General features: G+C 42.0%; 1 protein-coding gene across 1 annotated transcript in view; it reads right to left on the bottom strand.

Annotated features, from left to right (window-relative positions):
- Positions 1-14416, bottom strand: part of pik3r3b (phosphoinositide-3-kinase, regulatory subunit 3b (gamma)) — a 187469-nt gene extending 173053 nt beyond the window's left edge. Inside the window, exon 1 of the mRNA XM_007899869.2 lies at positions 13711-14416. The gene's annotated coding sequence lies outside the window, so the exon portion shown is untranslated. The remainder of the gene's footprint in view (positions 1-13710) is intronic.
- Positions 14417-14752: the final 336 nt, after the last annotated feature.

The following is a 14752-nucleotide window of genomic DNA, read 5'->3' as shown; positions in this document are numbered from 1 at the left end:
TTGAATTAGCCTCAGGAAATGTTCCATCTTATAAGGTTCACGAGATCACAAGTTCAGCTCCTTTATGATTTGATCAGATACAGTCTGGATAACTGAATCGTTCACACAAATTGGAGGAAAATGGGGAGAGGGTGGGATTTAAACTGTGCGACTGAATGCCAAATGGGGGAAATTTAAAGCAGATAAAGGACATCCCCCAGTGCCTTCGCCGCTTCCTCCCTTTCCTCTTTCAAGGCCGGTCTCAAGACCTTTTTCTTTGACCGTGCCTTCAGCTCCCCTCTCGACTCTCTACCCCCTCCTCGCTCCCTCCCTTCCCTCCCCCTGACCATTTCCCCCCTGCTCAGGTCCCAACCCAACTGTCCAGCGCCTTGGGACATCTTCCCGACTTGAAAGGCACTCTGTAAATGGAATTCTTGTTGTTGTTGACAGCGGTATTCATTATTAATGCATGTTGAAGGGGAAAGTTACTAAATTGGATACATCATTGTGATTTCTGGGCAAGTTACATAACTTCTAAAGTCATTTGGAGAAGAAATTCACGCTGAGTTTAAACTGCAGCGTGTAGTGAAATGCAATAAAACTGCACTAAATACCACTAGACCAGAGTAAATCAATTACTTACTCCTATGAGTTCTAGCATCTGGCCTCTGTCTCAGTACAGTAGCAATACACACTCTTGTTTATTAGCACATGGATTCTATCTGTGGATAATGCATCCCTGTAACTCAGTGGTTAGAGCACTTGCCTCGCAAGCGAGAGGACCTGGATTCAATTGCCGAGCAGGGCAAAACATTAGGCCAGTTTCCTTACTCCACACGCCTCTGTTTACCAAGTAGGAACCTGATTGATTGGCAGATTGCTTTTCCGGGGGTAATAACCCATTCAAGAAAAAATAATAAATAATAATAATTTGGTCATGCAATCCATGACTGTTTGTAGGACACTGCTGTGTGCAATTGGCTGCCGCATTTCGCCTAGAAAATAATACAATCAATTCACCTTACAGTATATCCTATTCTCCAAAACTACAATATTCACTCTTCACGAGCAGAGGCAGCAGTTCGTTTTACGTTCAGAACTTTTTAGAAACTTTCTAGAAGTCGATGCTCCTTTTAATATGTGAAGTTGAGGGAGGAGGTGGAGTGGGGGGGGGGGGGGGGGGGGTGGTGGGGGGAGATAGTGAGAGGATAGAGCATGACAAAAAATAACCTCTTGAATTGTTGGACAATTGCCAGAGCTGATGTAACGCCTTGATAATGTTCAGTAAAACCAATCTGAACACAACATGGTGAATGCAACAGAGTGCAACATGCAACATTAAGCCAATGTCAACAGTAGGCGTTCCGTTGCCTCCCTCTTTGCTTTGATTTGTGGTTTCTAAATGCTAAGAGGCACTGAATCGTGAACCGCAAACACTTGTGGTTTTCTTGTTTGTCACACAATCATTCTTTCACCCTACATCTAACGCCAGAAAAGAAGAAAAATACTGACCATGCATTAACTCCCCCCACCCTCCCACGGTTCACTCTGATAGGAAGTGACATGCTGTATGCCAGTCTTGGGTCAGTGGTTCCAACAGTTCAGTACGAAATGAACTGCATCAGAACTTGTGTTGGACAACTCCAATTACCTCAAACAATTCATTGTGTCGGATGTCAGTCTGGCTCAGTTACTAGCACTCCTGGGTTAATGGTATGGATGTGGCATAGAAGATTGTTTTGGAGAAAATCAGAACTTTTACAAGGAAATGGAGTACTTGGGAGTGTAATCCATAACAGCTAGAGTTCCCCTCCCGTCATCCCTGGAAGGAGTCAGTTTGATGGGCTGAATGTTCTTTTCTAGTTCAATGCTTTCTTATGAATGATTATTTTCCCCCACCATCAATATAACTTGCTCACAGTGCTTCACATTGGTGCAAATCATGAACCTTCTGAAAACCCACCCAAATGGTTACTCTTCAAACGCGTCTTTGGGACCAGGTACTGAAACTTGGACATTGTACACTTAGAGGTTTGTAGAATATAATTTTCAAACAGAGAAGTATAGAGGTAGGTGTTGCCCCTCTGTACACAGTATATTGAGTGCACAGCTGCATTTTAAAGATGGCAATTAAAAATGAAATGAGCTGGGTGACCAATGAACCACTCATCCCTGTGTTCAGTGTTGATGAACCTCGTGATGATCAGGGGCTGTTATTGGTTTCCTAATAAATGAGCCATTCATCCTCTTGGTCTCGAATGTTCTGGCACAACGTGGACTAGACAGGGGACAATGGAGAGTCCAAGCTCACAGACAAAAATATTCTGTCCCTTGCCAATACACCACACAACCAATGAATTCTTTGCACGGATCAGAGACCCTGTGGCCTATGAAATGTTAGACAGGACTGTTGCTTGCAGGAAACGTGTCCAGTTCATTGTGCATTTGGCAGTAGGCGCATTCTGCATACATTTTATTTTGTCCAAGCGCATCGCGTATCAGCAACAATATCGCCATTATGTTCAACTCTTTGGTGTTAAACATATCCATTTTCTCACACAACGCACAAAAGGTTTATGACAACTCAAGCCCGGAGAGAGATCTGCATTACTGTGGATTTTTTTTTTTTTTTAAGCAGGTTTTGTGTTTATCCCTTCCGGAGAGGAAATTAAAGATTAATTTTGCTGAAGCTAAATTATATTGGAGTTACACACACGCAGACACAGGCTCTTCTTTCACTAAGTGACAGTTGCGGCTATCACTCCTCAGCTGGCTTGGGTTGTATCTCGCACAGCAGTGAATTGTGCCAAAACATACTCTGGATATACAAAGCAGTACAAAGGCAGCATTGAGCAGCCAGCTACCATTTCTTCACCATCGCAGTGTCAAGTGATGTAGCAGACAACCTTGGAACAAGCACATCGGTGAAAGGCAAGAATCAAAACAAGCTACTTGCTCAAGAATGTTGACTCGCTTCCAAATGTCACAATTGGGCTGGAGATAGATACAAGCACAGCAACGATTCACAATCTATAAACTGCCAATGACTTGAATGGAAAATAATCCATTAATGGTTGCAGGAGAATTAAACTTAAAGGGGCATCAAATAATAATAGTAATCCCTGCATTTGGTATATAATAATCCTTGCATTTGATAGCGCTTTTCACGTCTTCTAGACGTCTCAAAGCGCATCACCGAATAGTCTGTAAAGTGAATTGACTGTATATTTGTGGGCAAAATGCAGCAGCCAATTGCGCACAGCAGTGTCCCACAAACAGTTGTGGATTGAAATGACCAATTTATTATTGTTTTTTTTGAGGGATTATTATCAGGTGTGTGGAGTAAGGAAACTTGCCCAAGGTTTCGCCCTGTCCGGAATTGAACCCAGGTCTCTCGCTTGCAAAGCAAGTGCTCTAACCACTGAGCTACAGGACGCCACAGTATATAGCGCCTCATCACTTTTTCGAGACGTCTCAAAGCGCTTCGACTCCATTGAGTGGGGGAAATCATATTATTATTAATACATATTAGCATCACATCCTCGTCCAGACATGTAAGGCGCTGCATCAAATGTGAAGATTATCTACTTATATTATTGCCTCTTCTCTCTCAATTCGTCCCGGAGGAGGATTATTCAACATTTATTTATATGTGATTGCCTGCTAAAGGAAGCGCTCCCATTGCTGTGAGCAGCACGCAAACCACTGATCTCACTGCTGATTCCAATTGCTGCACGAAAGATGTCACTCCAATTTAGGTCACAGCATGGATACAAGCCGATGGAGGAAGTGGGGGGGGAGGGAAAGAGGAGGAAAGGACTAGGAGAAGAAGATTTCCCACTGGTTCAGTAAATGTACTAACCTTGGCAGGCATGTCACTTCACAATGTGGAAATCCAGCTGACAGCCAAGGAAAGGCAAGCCAGCATTTCCGAGGAGAGGATAATAATTCCTCCCCCCACCCTCCGAAACCCATGAGAAATACAGTAGAAGTATTTTTTTTTTGAAAAAGTACAGAGAGATTTAAGGAAGAACTCAACTGCAATTCTTGAAAAGGTGAAACATCAAAACATGGAGACATTTTTTCAACATCCTGCAGGGAAATTTATTTATTACTATTAAATATTATGAAATAAAGTGAAATTCTATCACACACACAACAGTGGTAGAAGGCACCTCAAAAAGACACGCTCGGATAAATTGAGGGATATTTTGCTGATGTGTGCTGGACAGTTGCTATGGGAAACCTCTACTACCACTTCCCGTAAAGCAACACAAGGCAATTTCCCGCAACTCAGATCTGAACTTAGCTCTGATGTACACGGTCAGTTTTCCTCAACAAGGCTTGACATTTAGCAAGTTCTTTAGGTGTTATTGAGCACAATGAGAGCCAAAGCAAATGGCTTTTGCGAGTACTATTTGAAACCCAAGATTCAATGATGGCTTTTATACTCTGTCTCAACCATCTAACCTCTTTTTTATGTAACGCACACTACAGCGTTAATAAAACAAAGACAATGCTAACAACTGAAATAAGTGCAGGACCGAGGCTGATTGAAGACAGATGGGTTTTCATTGTGGAGCAATAGTTACATAACTCAGAGGAGGCTAGAACGAGGATGTATTTTGCGGCTTTAATATGACCCTTTGCCAGGACTTTGAGGGGATCTTTGCAGGATCGTGTGCTAGACTTGAGAGGTTGCTGCACTGTGTACATGGCGCAGAAACAACTGAAGTGAAGACTCTCTCTCAGTGGAACCAACGGCTGGTTGACAAGATTGAAACCCATTCACCAACCGGTTCGACGTTGGTTGCAGCTTGGGAAATAAAATATGAACTGAGATTTAAAGACAATCTCTATCGTCGATAAACTGCTGCACAGACTATATAAAAATATTACCTGAGGGGGCACAATCTGTAAAAAAGACAATAGAGCCAATAGGTTAAAGAATTTGTATTCTCGAATACCTTGAGAAAAGTCAATTTGGAAATTCAGAACTTTGAAAATGCTAAACTTACAAACTCATAGTTGGCACAAATCATTTATATTGCTTCCTGGTTCCTAATGACTACAAGTCAATATCTTCCACCTTTCTGATATTTAACAAAGAAAACATTCAGCAGTTTGGCAGGTGATCCTGGTGGGGAGGGGGGGAATGAAGAAGAGAGCAAATAGAAATGTTTCACATCGGTCTTTGCACCTCATCTCTTGTGAGGTGCCTTTATGCTCGAGATAAGAACATAAGAATATCCTGGCAAAAGAAGACCAAGGTCCATCTCGTTCACTTTCCACCATCCTGGCAGTCACTTGGCATTGAGATTCCTCCAGGCAGATCAGTTAAGGAATTGCAACTCTTCTTTTCAAGCATATTCAATTCTTAAACGACTGCCACTATGGGGACAGCAAACCAGCAAGTGGTAGGCCAGATTCCAGGTTAAACAAACAAATGCATTCACTGTCCAACGAGAAATGCCATGGGAAAATGGAGCACGCTGTGAAATAAATATTCAATAAGAGCCTTGTAGAATTGAGCTCACTGTGAAATAAATATTCAATGAGCGGCATTTCTTCGACTTAAAAGCCAAGTTGAAGTTTTTCAGTTGTCACTGAAAACACCGTTCCTACAACTGCACCCGATAAGCCTGAGGTGCCAGCCGCTAATGAATCCAGAATTTTAACTCCTTTGCTGTGAAGTTATGAATACACATTCATAACATATGGCGTCTCAATGTCCTCGGCTAGAGAGGGGAAGAGTAAAACCGGGCACATGCAGGTTGAAGGACAAACAGAAACTAAAGGCCACTGTACATGCAGTTACAACAACAACATTACATTTGTACAGCACCTTTCACATCGGGAGGACATCCCAAGGCGCTGGACAGAGTACAGCATTTTGAGCAGCTCCCCATCGAGTAGCTTTAACACGTTAAGTGACTCAATACCATGGTAATTTTCAGCGTGGGGCAGCAACTGAATGTCAATTTGTTTCAAACTGCTACAGGTCCACAAGACATCCTGCGCTGAAATGAGAGAATTTGCACGACACTTTTCTGAGCTGGATTCAGATCCTCTGGATACTTCAGCCACTCAAACCCGCAAACAATCCAAACAACGTGTTTGTGTTGACTAAGGTGGAGTTCAACTCTGACAGACTGATGGTTCTGATATATATTATATATATACAAAAAAAAGTCAGCTTCATTCATAGCGTATAACGGATTCCTAATCCTATCATGTTACAGTAACCTCTCTCCACATTGAACACTTTTACCAGATAGCTTGAGTTACTTTCCCGAAGTCCAAAGGCTGTAGTTTAACTGTGTGATTAGCCAAGGGCAGCTCAGATCTGACCTTGTAGTGGAACTTCTTCACATTTCGTCCATAAAATACACAGTCAATCTACTTTACAGTACATTCTGTGAAGAGTTTTGAGACTCCTCAACCATGTGATAAGGCGCGATATCAAACGCAAGGATTATTATTAATCAGCTTTCAAGACAGTCGTATGTAGCTCAGTGGTTAGAGCACTCGCTTTGCAAGCGAGAGACCCGAGTTCAATTCCAGGCAGCGGGAAACCTTGGGCAAGTTTCCTTACTCCACACAGAGCCTAATAATAATCCCTCCAAAAACCCCAAACAATAATAAATTGGTCATTTTCAATCTAAGACTGTTTGTGGAACATTGCTGTGCGCAATTGGCTGCCGCGTTCGCCCACAAATATACAGTCAATTCACTTTACAGTGTGTTCTCTGAAGCGCTTTGGGACGTCCTCCCGACGTGAAAAGCGCTATATCAAATGCAAGGATTATTATTATGTAGAGCTCAGCAGACTCGGGAATAAAAACCTCTGAATTTCATTTTCATTTGTGGCTTTGCTCCCACTTCCCACAGTGACTTGATCAGCTTGCCACGCACCACGAAACAAACAAACAACACAATGCAACCAGAAAGCTTTGGTATCGCAGTTTCACCTTCCACTCTCTAGTCATCTTTAAAGACAGCCTTAAAACCTACCTCTTTGATCACACCTATAGTCACCTCCCCCCTTTCTCAGCAACCAAAACAGTTACTGCGAAGCATTATGAGATTGTACCCGAGCAAACAACAACTAATTACATTTGTATAACAGCTTTCACATCCCAAGGTAATGTAACGCAAAGAGCACCATATAAATCCAAGTTTTGTTATTTTGCTGTGTGATAAGGGAGTATTTCAGGCTCACATGCAATGGTGATGAGAGGCCACAAATCAACACAAGGTTAAATTGTTCACTGGTTGCAAGAGAGCGCAAAAAAAGGAAGCTGTGGATTCGATCTAGAGCCTCTCACCTTGGGAGGATGTCTGAAAAGCGCTTCACAGCATTTGGAAAATACAAGTGGAGATCTTACACAAATAAAGAGAGAAAATAAAGAAACTATTCTTTCTGGCAAAAATAAATTAAAGCAAAATCAGTTGATTGCAAGAGAATCTATTCCTAACAGTTTTCCTTTGTGCAGAGTTTCCAAATCAAGTTGGTGTTTAGTACAAAAAGGTATCTCTGTTTCCTGCAGCTTCATTGTGGCTCCCTGTGGTTTTTGGGCCCTTCCAGTCGAACAAAATTAATGCACAGTTATCGTACTGACACTGCCAATTCAAGTCTCTTCAGCTCAGTGTGTTGCTGTGTTCTCCCTTCGTACTCAGTCTCCCCCGCACAAGCTCCGCGCTTTCCAAAAATCATACAAATAAAATAACGCAACAGAAACACCACAACGTTGCTGCCAGTGGAAAAATACAAGCTGAACCTGGCCTGACTCCCGCCCCACCCTCTCCACCCCGCTCCCATTTGTAGTCAACAAGGTTGGTGGCTGAGGGCACAATTCCACCCACAGGTCTCCAATTTAAGAGGTGGCTCCACTCTCAGTACCATTTTACATCCTGGAGACATCAGGCTCTCAGCCTGGCTCAGTCAGTAGCACTCTAACCTCCCTGCGAGCAGAAGGTTGCGGGTTCAAGCCTCACACTGGGACTTTGAATTTGCATTGTCTATAAACTGTCATGCAGTACATTGCGGAAGGTACCCATCTTTGGATGCAATGCTGGACTGAAGTCCTGCCTGCCTGTTTAGGTGGCTGTTAAAGATCCTGTGACACCATTCGAAAAGAGAAGGAAGTTTCCCTCAGTGTCCTGGCCAACAATGTCCCATTAATAAAACTGGTGACTCACTGCAAGGCTGTTTGTGGGACACCTTGTGCGCAAACTGGTTAGGGCATTCGCCTATAAAATACAGTCACTACGCTTTACAGTAAATCCTGTCAGGCTCCTTGAGATGTCTTCCCGACATGAAAGGGTCTGCTATCAACTGCATGGATTGTTATTTTATCAGGCAGACATTTGGGAACCAGGCAGAAAACATAAGATGCCAAAAGAAAATCTCCCATGAAGTCTGCGGTTTTGCCAGCCTCGAATTTGGATGGACTTCTTTGGTACACGCTCCTCTGTCCAGTACAATCAGTCATTCCTGGAAATATAGAAGCGCTGAATGATAAATATGATTCCATTATGACTAAGGGACCCAGTTCCAATTCCACGAACTGGCGCCCACTTCAAACGTACTTAATTAGAACTTTTCTACAGACGCATCTTGAAATAATAAGGGAAAATACTTTCGTCGCATGTTTGGTTTTATTTTTCCTCCTCCGAAGGCAACCGATCTGGCCATACACCCGCCAACGCTGCTCTCTCTCTGTCACCCTCATCAGCCGGCTGCTTCTCAACAAGCAAAAAAAAAAAAAAAAAAAAAAAATTTAAACCGAGATCCCATCTGCCTGTTCCGGTGGGCATTAAAGATCTCCGCGGTCCCAGGTAAAATTGCTCGTTCACATCAATGGTGGGACACTGCTGTGTGCAATTTGGGTGCCACATCCACCCACAAAGGCAAAGTCATTAAACTTTGCAAAGCGGTTAGAGACATTTCAACACGAGAGGAGCTGTGCCAAATATAAGGATTATTCACTGACAGTTTTTTTTTAAAAAATCCACATGGAATAGTTTTCAGGGCGCTGCAAATCCAAAGTCCTGCACGAGGAAGTGATGATGAGACAGACACATGCTCGGTCTCCAATACTGGGCCCTCAGTCACATAACTGTTTAGATGTTCCTTGGGACTTCCCTAAGAAGATGGCCAGGGAGGGGAAGAGATAGGAGAGAGCACGATATATATATATATATACACACACATATATATATATATATATATATCACTCTATATATAGGAGTTGGCATTGGAGCAGTTAATAAGATCAAATGAGTCAGTTGCATTTGCTCGAATGAATGCAGAAATAAAACCTATGAATACAGAAACCCCAATTTATTTTTAAAAAATATATATGTATATTAAAATAGCTTCAAATGTTCTGTCTAGTTTGCTATGTCCCAGTGCAAAGAGAGCCTGTAACTTGAAAGGCTATATAAAATAATATACAACCTCAGCCACACAACAAATACACACACAGCCGAGGAGTACAGTGCTCGCAGGACAACTGCAGAGGATCAAATCGATCCATTTGGTTGGTGGGAAATGTAATCTCCGTGCAAGGAAGTCGATCAGCGGTCAGGAAGTATTTCGGTTAATTTACTTTAAAAAAACAAATTTCCCCTCATCCCAGGCATCGCCCCCTCCTCCCAGGCATTGCCTCACCCCCCACCCCTGCCCCAAATGCCACTGAAGTGGCCTCAGCTCCCATATTGCAGCCCTGAAGCCATTTGTGCAGCCTCTTCCTTTATTGACTCACCTCCCAAAGCCTGGCCATCGATGCAAAACTCTGGCTCCTGTCACGTCCAATGACAGGAATCAAAACACTTCTAAAAGCAACATAAACATCAAGCGGTTGCCATCTCCATACTTTTTTTTAAAAAAGAAAATAAATCAGAAACATATAAGGATGTGTCTAAACAGGCATGAGATAGTAAAGGACTATTTCATCATCAGAGGAGAGTGCAGTGCCTCTGAGCTCACACAAAGCAATTATAAACAGGACTGGTTTATTTACTCGTCTTCATCCTTTTTCCCCCTCTTGTATTCTACGCATTCATTCTGCTCCAAAGTTAACAGAGAGGGGTAGTGGGGGGTTACCAACCTCTCTGTGTAGGGAGGTTGAGCTTTGGAGTTGACAGCGTTTAATAGTTGTTGCAAGCAGTTTCTTGTTAACAAATCTGGAAAAACACTTTCGCGGCCATTTAGCTAAAACGTTTCCACATTTGATATTTCTCCCTACTGTTGTTTCAGCCATAAACACATTTCTAGTTGACTTTTTACGCTCTTCCCCACCCCTCACTGAAGATTTGAAAATAAATCGATGCAGACTTCACCAGAAAGAGCCAGGCATCTGCCTTGGATTTTATATTTTGTGTTTTGGATAAAAATTGAATCAGGCCCATTGGAACCGTTTAAAGAAAGGGCTTCCCTAGGTAATTCTGAGTGCATTTTGTGTCCGTCTTATTTTGAAATGGAATGCTCTAAACAATGCTGCGTTTACCCCGAACAAGATAAAGCTCTAACTCTCCATTGCTTTATACCTGGGATGCCAGATAACTTTGACGTGGAGGCTCCCATTGTTAGACATGATGGAAGATTTTCTATTAAACAACCTGAAGGGCTTAAAAAAAGGCTTGGTCTCTTGGACAACATAACGGAGCCCGTAAAAAAGGTTTCATAAACAGGCCCCCTGTCTCTGCCCCTGCTCAGCGCTTACGGCAGCTCTTTCAGCTCAATTTCGGGAAAGTTCTGCACACATTCCTTTCGGAAGCCACACTGTGTTCCCTTACAGTGAAGCATACGGATAACTTACCTGTTTGTTTGTACTCAAAAACAAACCGATATTTTAAGCTCTTTTATTGCCAGCATAAATAGGCAAAGGAAAGACAAACAAAAAATCATTTAAGAAAAGTATCGATGCTGGGGTTTGAGTCTGGAATAATACACCTTTGTCTTTCACAATATTTTATCAAGCGTACAACCTCATAATAATACTTGCATTTGATAAAGCTCTCTGGGACACTAACCCGCATGAAGAGTGCTATATAAATGCGAGACGTCTCAAAGAGCTTCAAAGCCATGCTTTAACCTTCACTCCTGCAAGGTTAAAGCATGGCAGTAAGGACATATACCACATGGAGTCATCTATAACTTAGATTAGACCAAAAAAGGTAAAGCCCTTAAAATGAAAATCAGATGACAATCCCTTTGATTCATTTGCTTAATTTCAAGGCTGCCTCCATACCCTGAGGTAGCACCGTGTTAGTCTGCTCACCTAATTTATTGCGGAATCTCAAAGGATTTACAAATCACCTGCACATATCAAAGCTGAAAACTCCAGACTCTGAAAATACAACTCAGTGTCATTTGAAAGTGTGATTTTTTAAATAGATATGCGGGACACTGCTGTGCTCAAATGGCTGTCGTCTTTCGCCCACAAAATACGCAGTCAATCGACGATCCTATGAAGCGCCTCAACAACGTGATGAGGCACTATCAAAAATACAGTCATTACACTTTATATATAAAGTATATTCTGTGAAACACTTTGAGACATCTAGAAGACGTGATAAGGAATTATATCAAATGGAAAGATTATTATTATTAAATACGAGGATTGTTATTATTTGCAGGAACTATGGTAAAGGGAGAGAAAGCTAATTTCTTCAAACTCCTGCTGTAACTGAAATAACAATTCTAGTGCTCTGGCTCACCATCCTGGTTATGATCAAAATAACATATGCCTTTTTTGCTGATTTATGATCTATCTTCAACTTTTCCTGGAGGGTTAAGGTATGAGAAAAACACACACACACATCAGGGTTTCTGAATTTAAAAAGGAGTTTTGAGTAAATTCTTTTTTATTCTGTTCTTTAAGTCGCTTCCCGAGCTGATACCGAACAGTTTTGTTTTTAAGTGGAGGAAATGATTATCACAGGTAAAATAATAGGTGAAATCCACTGACGGAAGAGAAACCCAATGTGAATTAACCAGTCTAGAATAGCTTTTCTGTAAACCGAAACACGAGCTTTAAAATCTATTGATTTGCTTTTTTTTTAAAAAAAATATAAATGTTCACGAGTTAAAATCTGCATCAAGGAGCGCTGTGCCCTGCCAGTGTAATAAGAGACACAGCAAAATGGTTTCTACATTGCTTTGGTTCTCGGTTTCATTTGGGGAAATAAGTCGTGAACAGCACGGCCACATTTCGGTGTAATTAAGCAATGCTGTGAACACAAATTAGAAAATCAGAAGCTCTACGCTGCATAACACACTGAATTCTCATTGGGTACCATGATTATTCAATGATGTGTTAATTTAAAAAACACAACTCAGATTAACAGTCTAATTAAATGTCCAGCGCTTGATTCAAGGCAGTACTCGATCCATTCAGTTTTGAATGGTACGATTTTCCTTATGATCTGACACCACCTCAGTGTGATATCAAAGTAAAGCTGATTAGTGATAGTGTGTACTCTCTTTCGTGCTTAAATTTTACATTTTTCTCTCTCTCTCTCTCGATAAAAATGATCGGTTGGAGAGGTTGCTGAATAACCAGCGCTCACATTAACCTGTCGTTTGCTGGCAACCAGGGAACCCAAAACATGAACGGAATAGGAAAACAGAAAATCTAAGACTTCAATAGCAAAATACTGCAGACTATTAAAAAAAAACTCATTTTCTTGTGCTAGTTTCGCTTTATGTTTTTATCATTCCCACTAAGGAAACTGTCCTCGTTTCATAAACCATTTGACCATTGTAATTAATTAATCTATTTTTCAGCCACTTTGCTCACTTGATCTCTCCCCACAACACTAACTGAAGCTGACAACCCTTAGGGGCGCCATTCCGCTACCAATTCTTCAAGTGTGTGCTTGTGCAACAACAACAAATGTAATGATATAACGCCATTCACGTGGGGTAGTGTCTCGGAAAACAACAGCACATGCCAGAAGCCTTCTTGACAGTGAGTGGCTCAATCAAATCCTCACCAGAACACTTTTTAGACAGAGGTCAGCGGACAGCAATCTGGAGTGGGAACCCTGGCTAGCCCAGGGGCACGAAGGCTAACTACAGCACCTTAAATACAACCACAATCAGCTAAACCTGGCACAGAACAGACATCGAATCTGGGCATCTTGCCTCTGTGTTGCCTGAGTGCCACACCCAGACACTACTTTTATAAACCCCAATATTCAGTCAAACGATCACAAATAAACACTTTTGTTGGATTCCAATTACACTTTTTTTTAAAAAAAAACTACCAGACAATTGAAGAATTACAAAACAGGTAATTAACATTGCACAGGAAGCTTAAAACAGTTGACATCTCAAAAAAAGTCAAAACATAACAATGATACATTAACCCCTGCTTCCCTCTAATTTAATAACTGCAATATCCTCAGGAACCGGCAATCACCTATTTCCAATACCCTAAAGCAAAATTTATAAAGTGATTTTTTTACCTGTAACCCAAGGCACTATTACTTTTTTTTTAATATATTACTTAAAAAAAAGCAGACAATTGCCCCAGGAAATGATTTAGTTTTGTGTCCCCAACCACAAAAGACAAAAGGAATTATTTATTACTGAGCTTTTGACAAGTGAGCCAGAACCACTTGAAGTCTCTTTTGGCAAATAAAGGTTAACAAGTAAAGCTGATGCATTTGGACACCCACTGCCTCAGGAGGCAGGTAAGTCTTGGAAAGAGCACTTACCGTAGATTTGGCTTGAGCTCCAGTCGATGCACCAATTGGGGTGGGCGGGACGGGTCTAGGTCTTGGCTTTGGGGTGGGTGGAAGGGTCCTAATGGGTCCCACAAACTCAACGTAGGTGCCGGGAAAGTCGCCCTTGTCTTTGGTTCGCTCGTTGACACCATTGAGCCAGCCTTTGGGACTTTTCTCATCTCCCTCTTGATAGTCAGGGCTGAGGAGCACCATTTTGTTCACACTCAGAATATCCCCGGGCAACAAGTCGATGTCTTGATCCCTTTCCTTCTTGTACTCAAAGAGAGCTCTGTAGTGGAAACCCTCGGTGCACATTTTTATTTTAATGACACGGAATCAACTTATGCCTTTAATCCAAACAAAACTCGTTCAGATTTCAAAGGGTTTTGAGCTCCAAGGAGCCAGGCTGGTGGAACCTCCAAATTTCTCTCTCTCTCGCTCGCTCTCTTATCCAAGGTGAATTTCCCCCCCCTTCCGCCACGCACCCCCCCCTCCAACCCCACCCCAAAAAAAAAAATCCGTATGTCAATGTCTCCACTGTTAGACTCCCTCTGAGCCAGTTTCCATGTTCCTTTCCCCTCTCCGCAGCGTTGAAGAAGAACAGTCGGGAGCCACCACAACCTTAAAAACTTCCCCAATTACGACTGATGGTTTTTTTTTCGTGGGGGTTGATTTATTTCCCCTCCCCCCCCACCCCCCAACTCCCCACACGCCCCCTCTTTTTTTTTTTTGCCCCGTCTTCACTTTACGAACCCTAAAATCCAGTGCAATCTACCCAAACCCGGGCAAAGCGATCCCGATCTTCAACCACGTAATCCAACCAGAGACGCCTGTGGGTGTCAAAGAGGAAGGTACAAGTTGTCAAAGGGGTTTCAAAACCGGTATCGAAAATGTATCAGAACTGTGTTTCCCCAATAAAAAAAAGTGTCAAAAATGTATCAGAAATGTATTTCCCCAATAAAAAAAAGTGTCAAAAATGTATCAGAAATGTATTTCCCCAATAAAAAAAGTGTCAAAAAATGTATCCAAAAAG

The sequence above is a fragment of the Callorhinchus milii genome, unplaced genomic scaffold (genome assembly GCF_018977255.1).
Source record: "Callorhinchus milii isolate IMCB2004 unplaced genomic scaffold, IMCB_Cmil_1.0 Scaffold5, whole genome shotgun sequence".
Lineage (NCBI taxonomy): Eukaryota > Metazoa > Chordata > Chondrichthyes > Chimaeriformes > Callorhinchidae > Callorhinchus > Callorhinchus milii.
The sequence above is the reverse complement of the archived record's forward strand: the minus strand, read 5'-3'. Positions and strand labels throughout refer to the sequence as shown.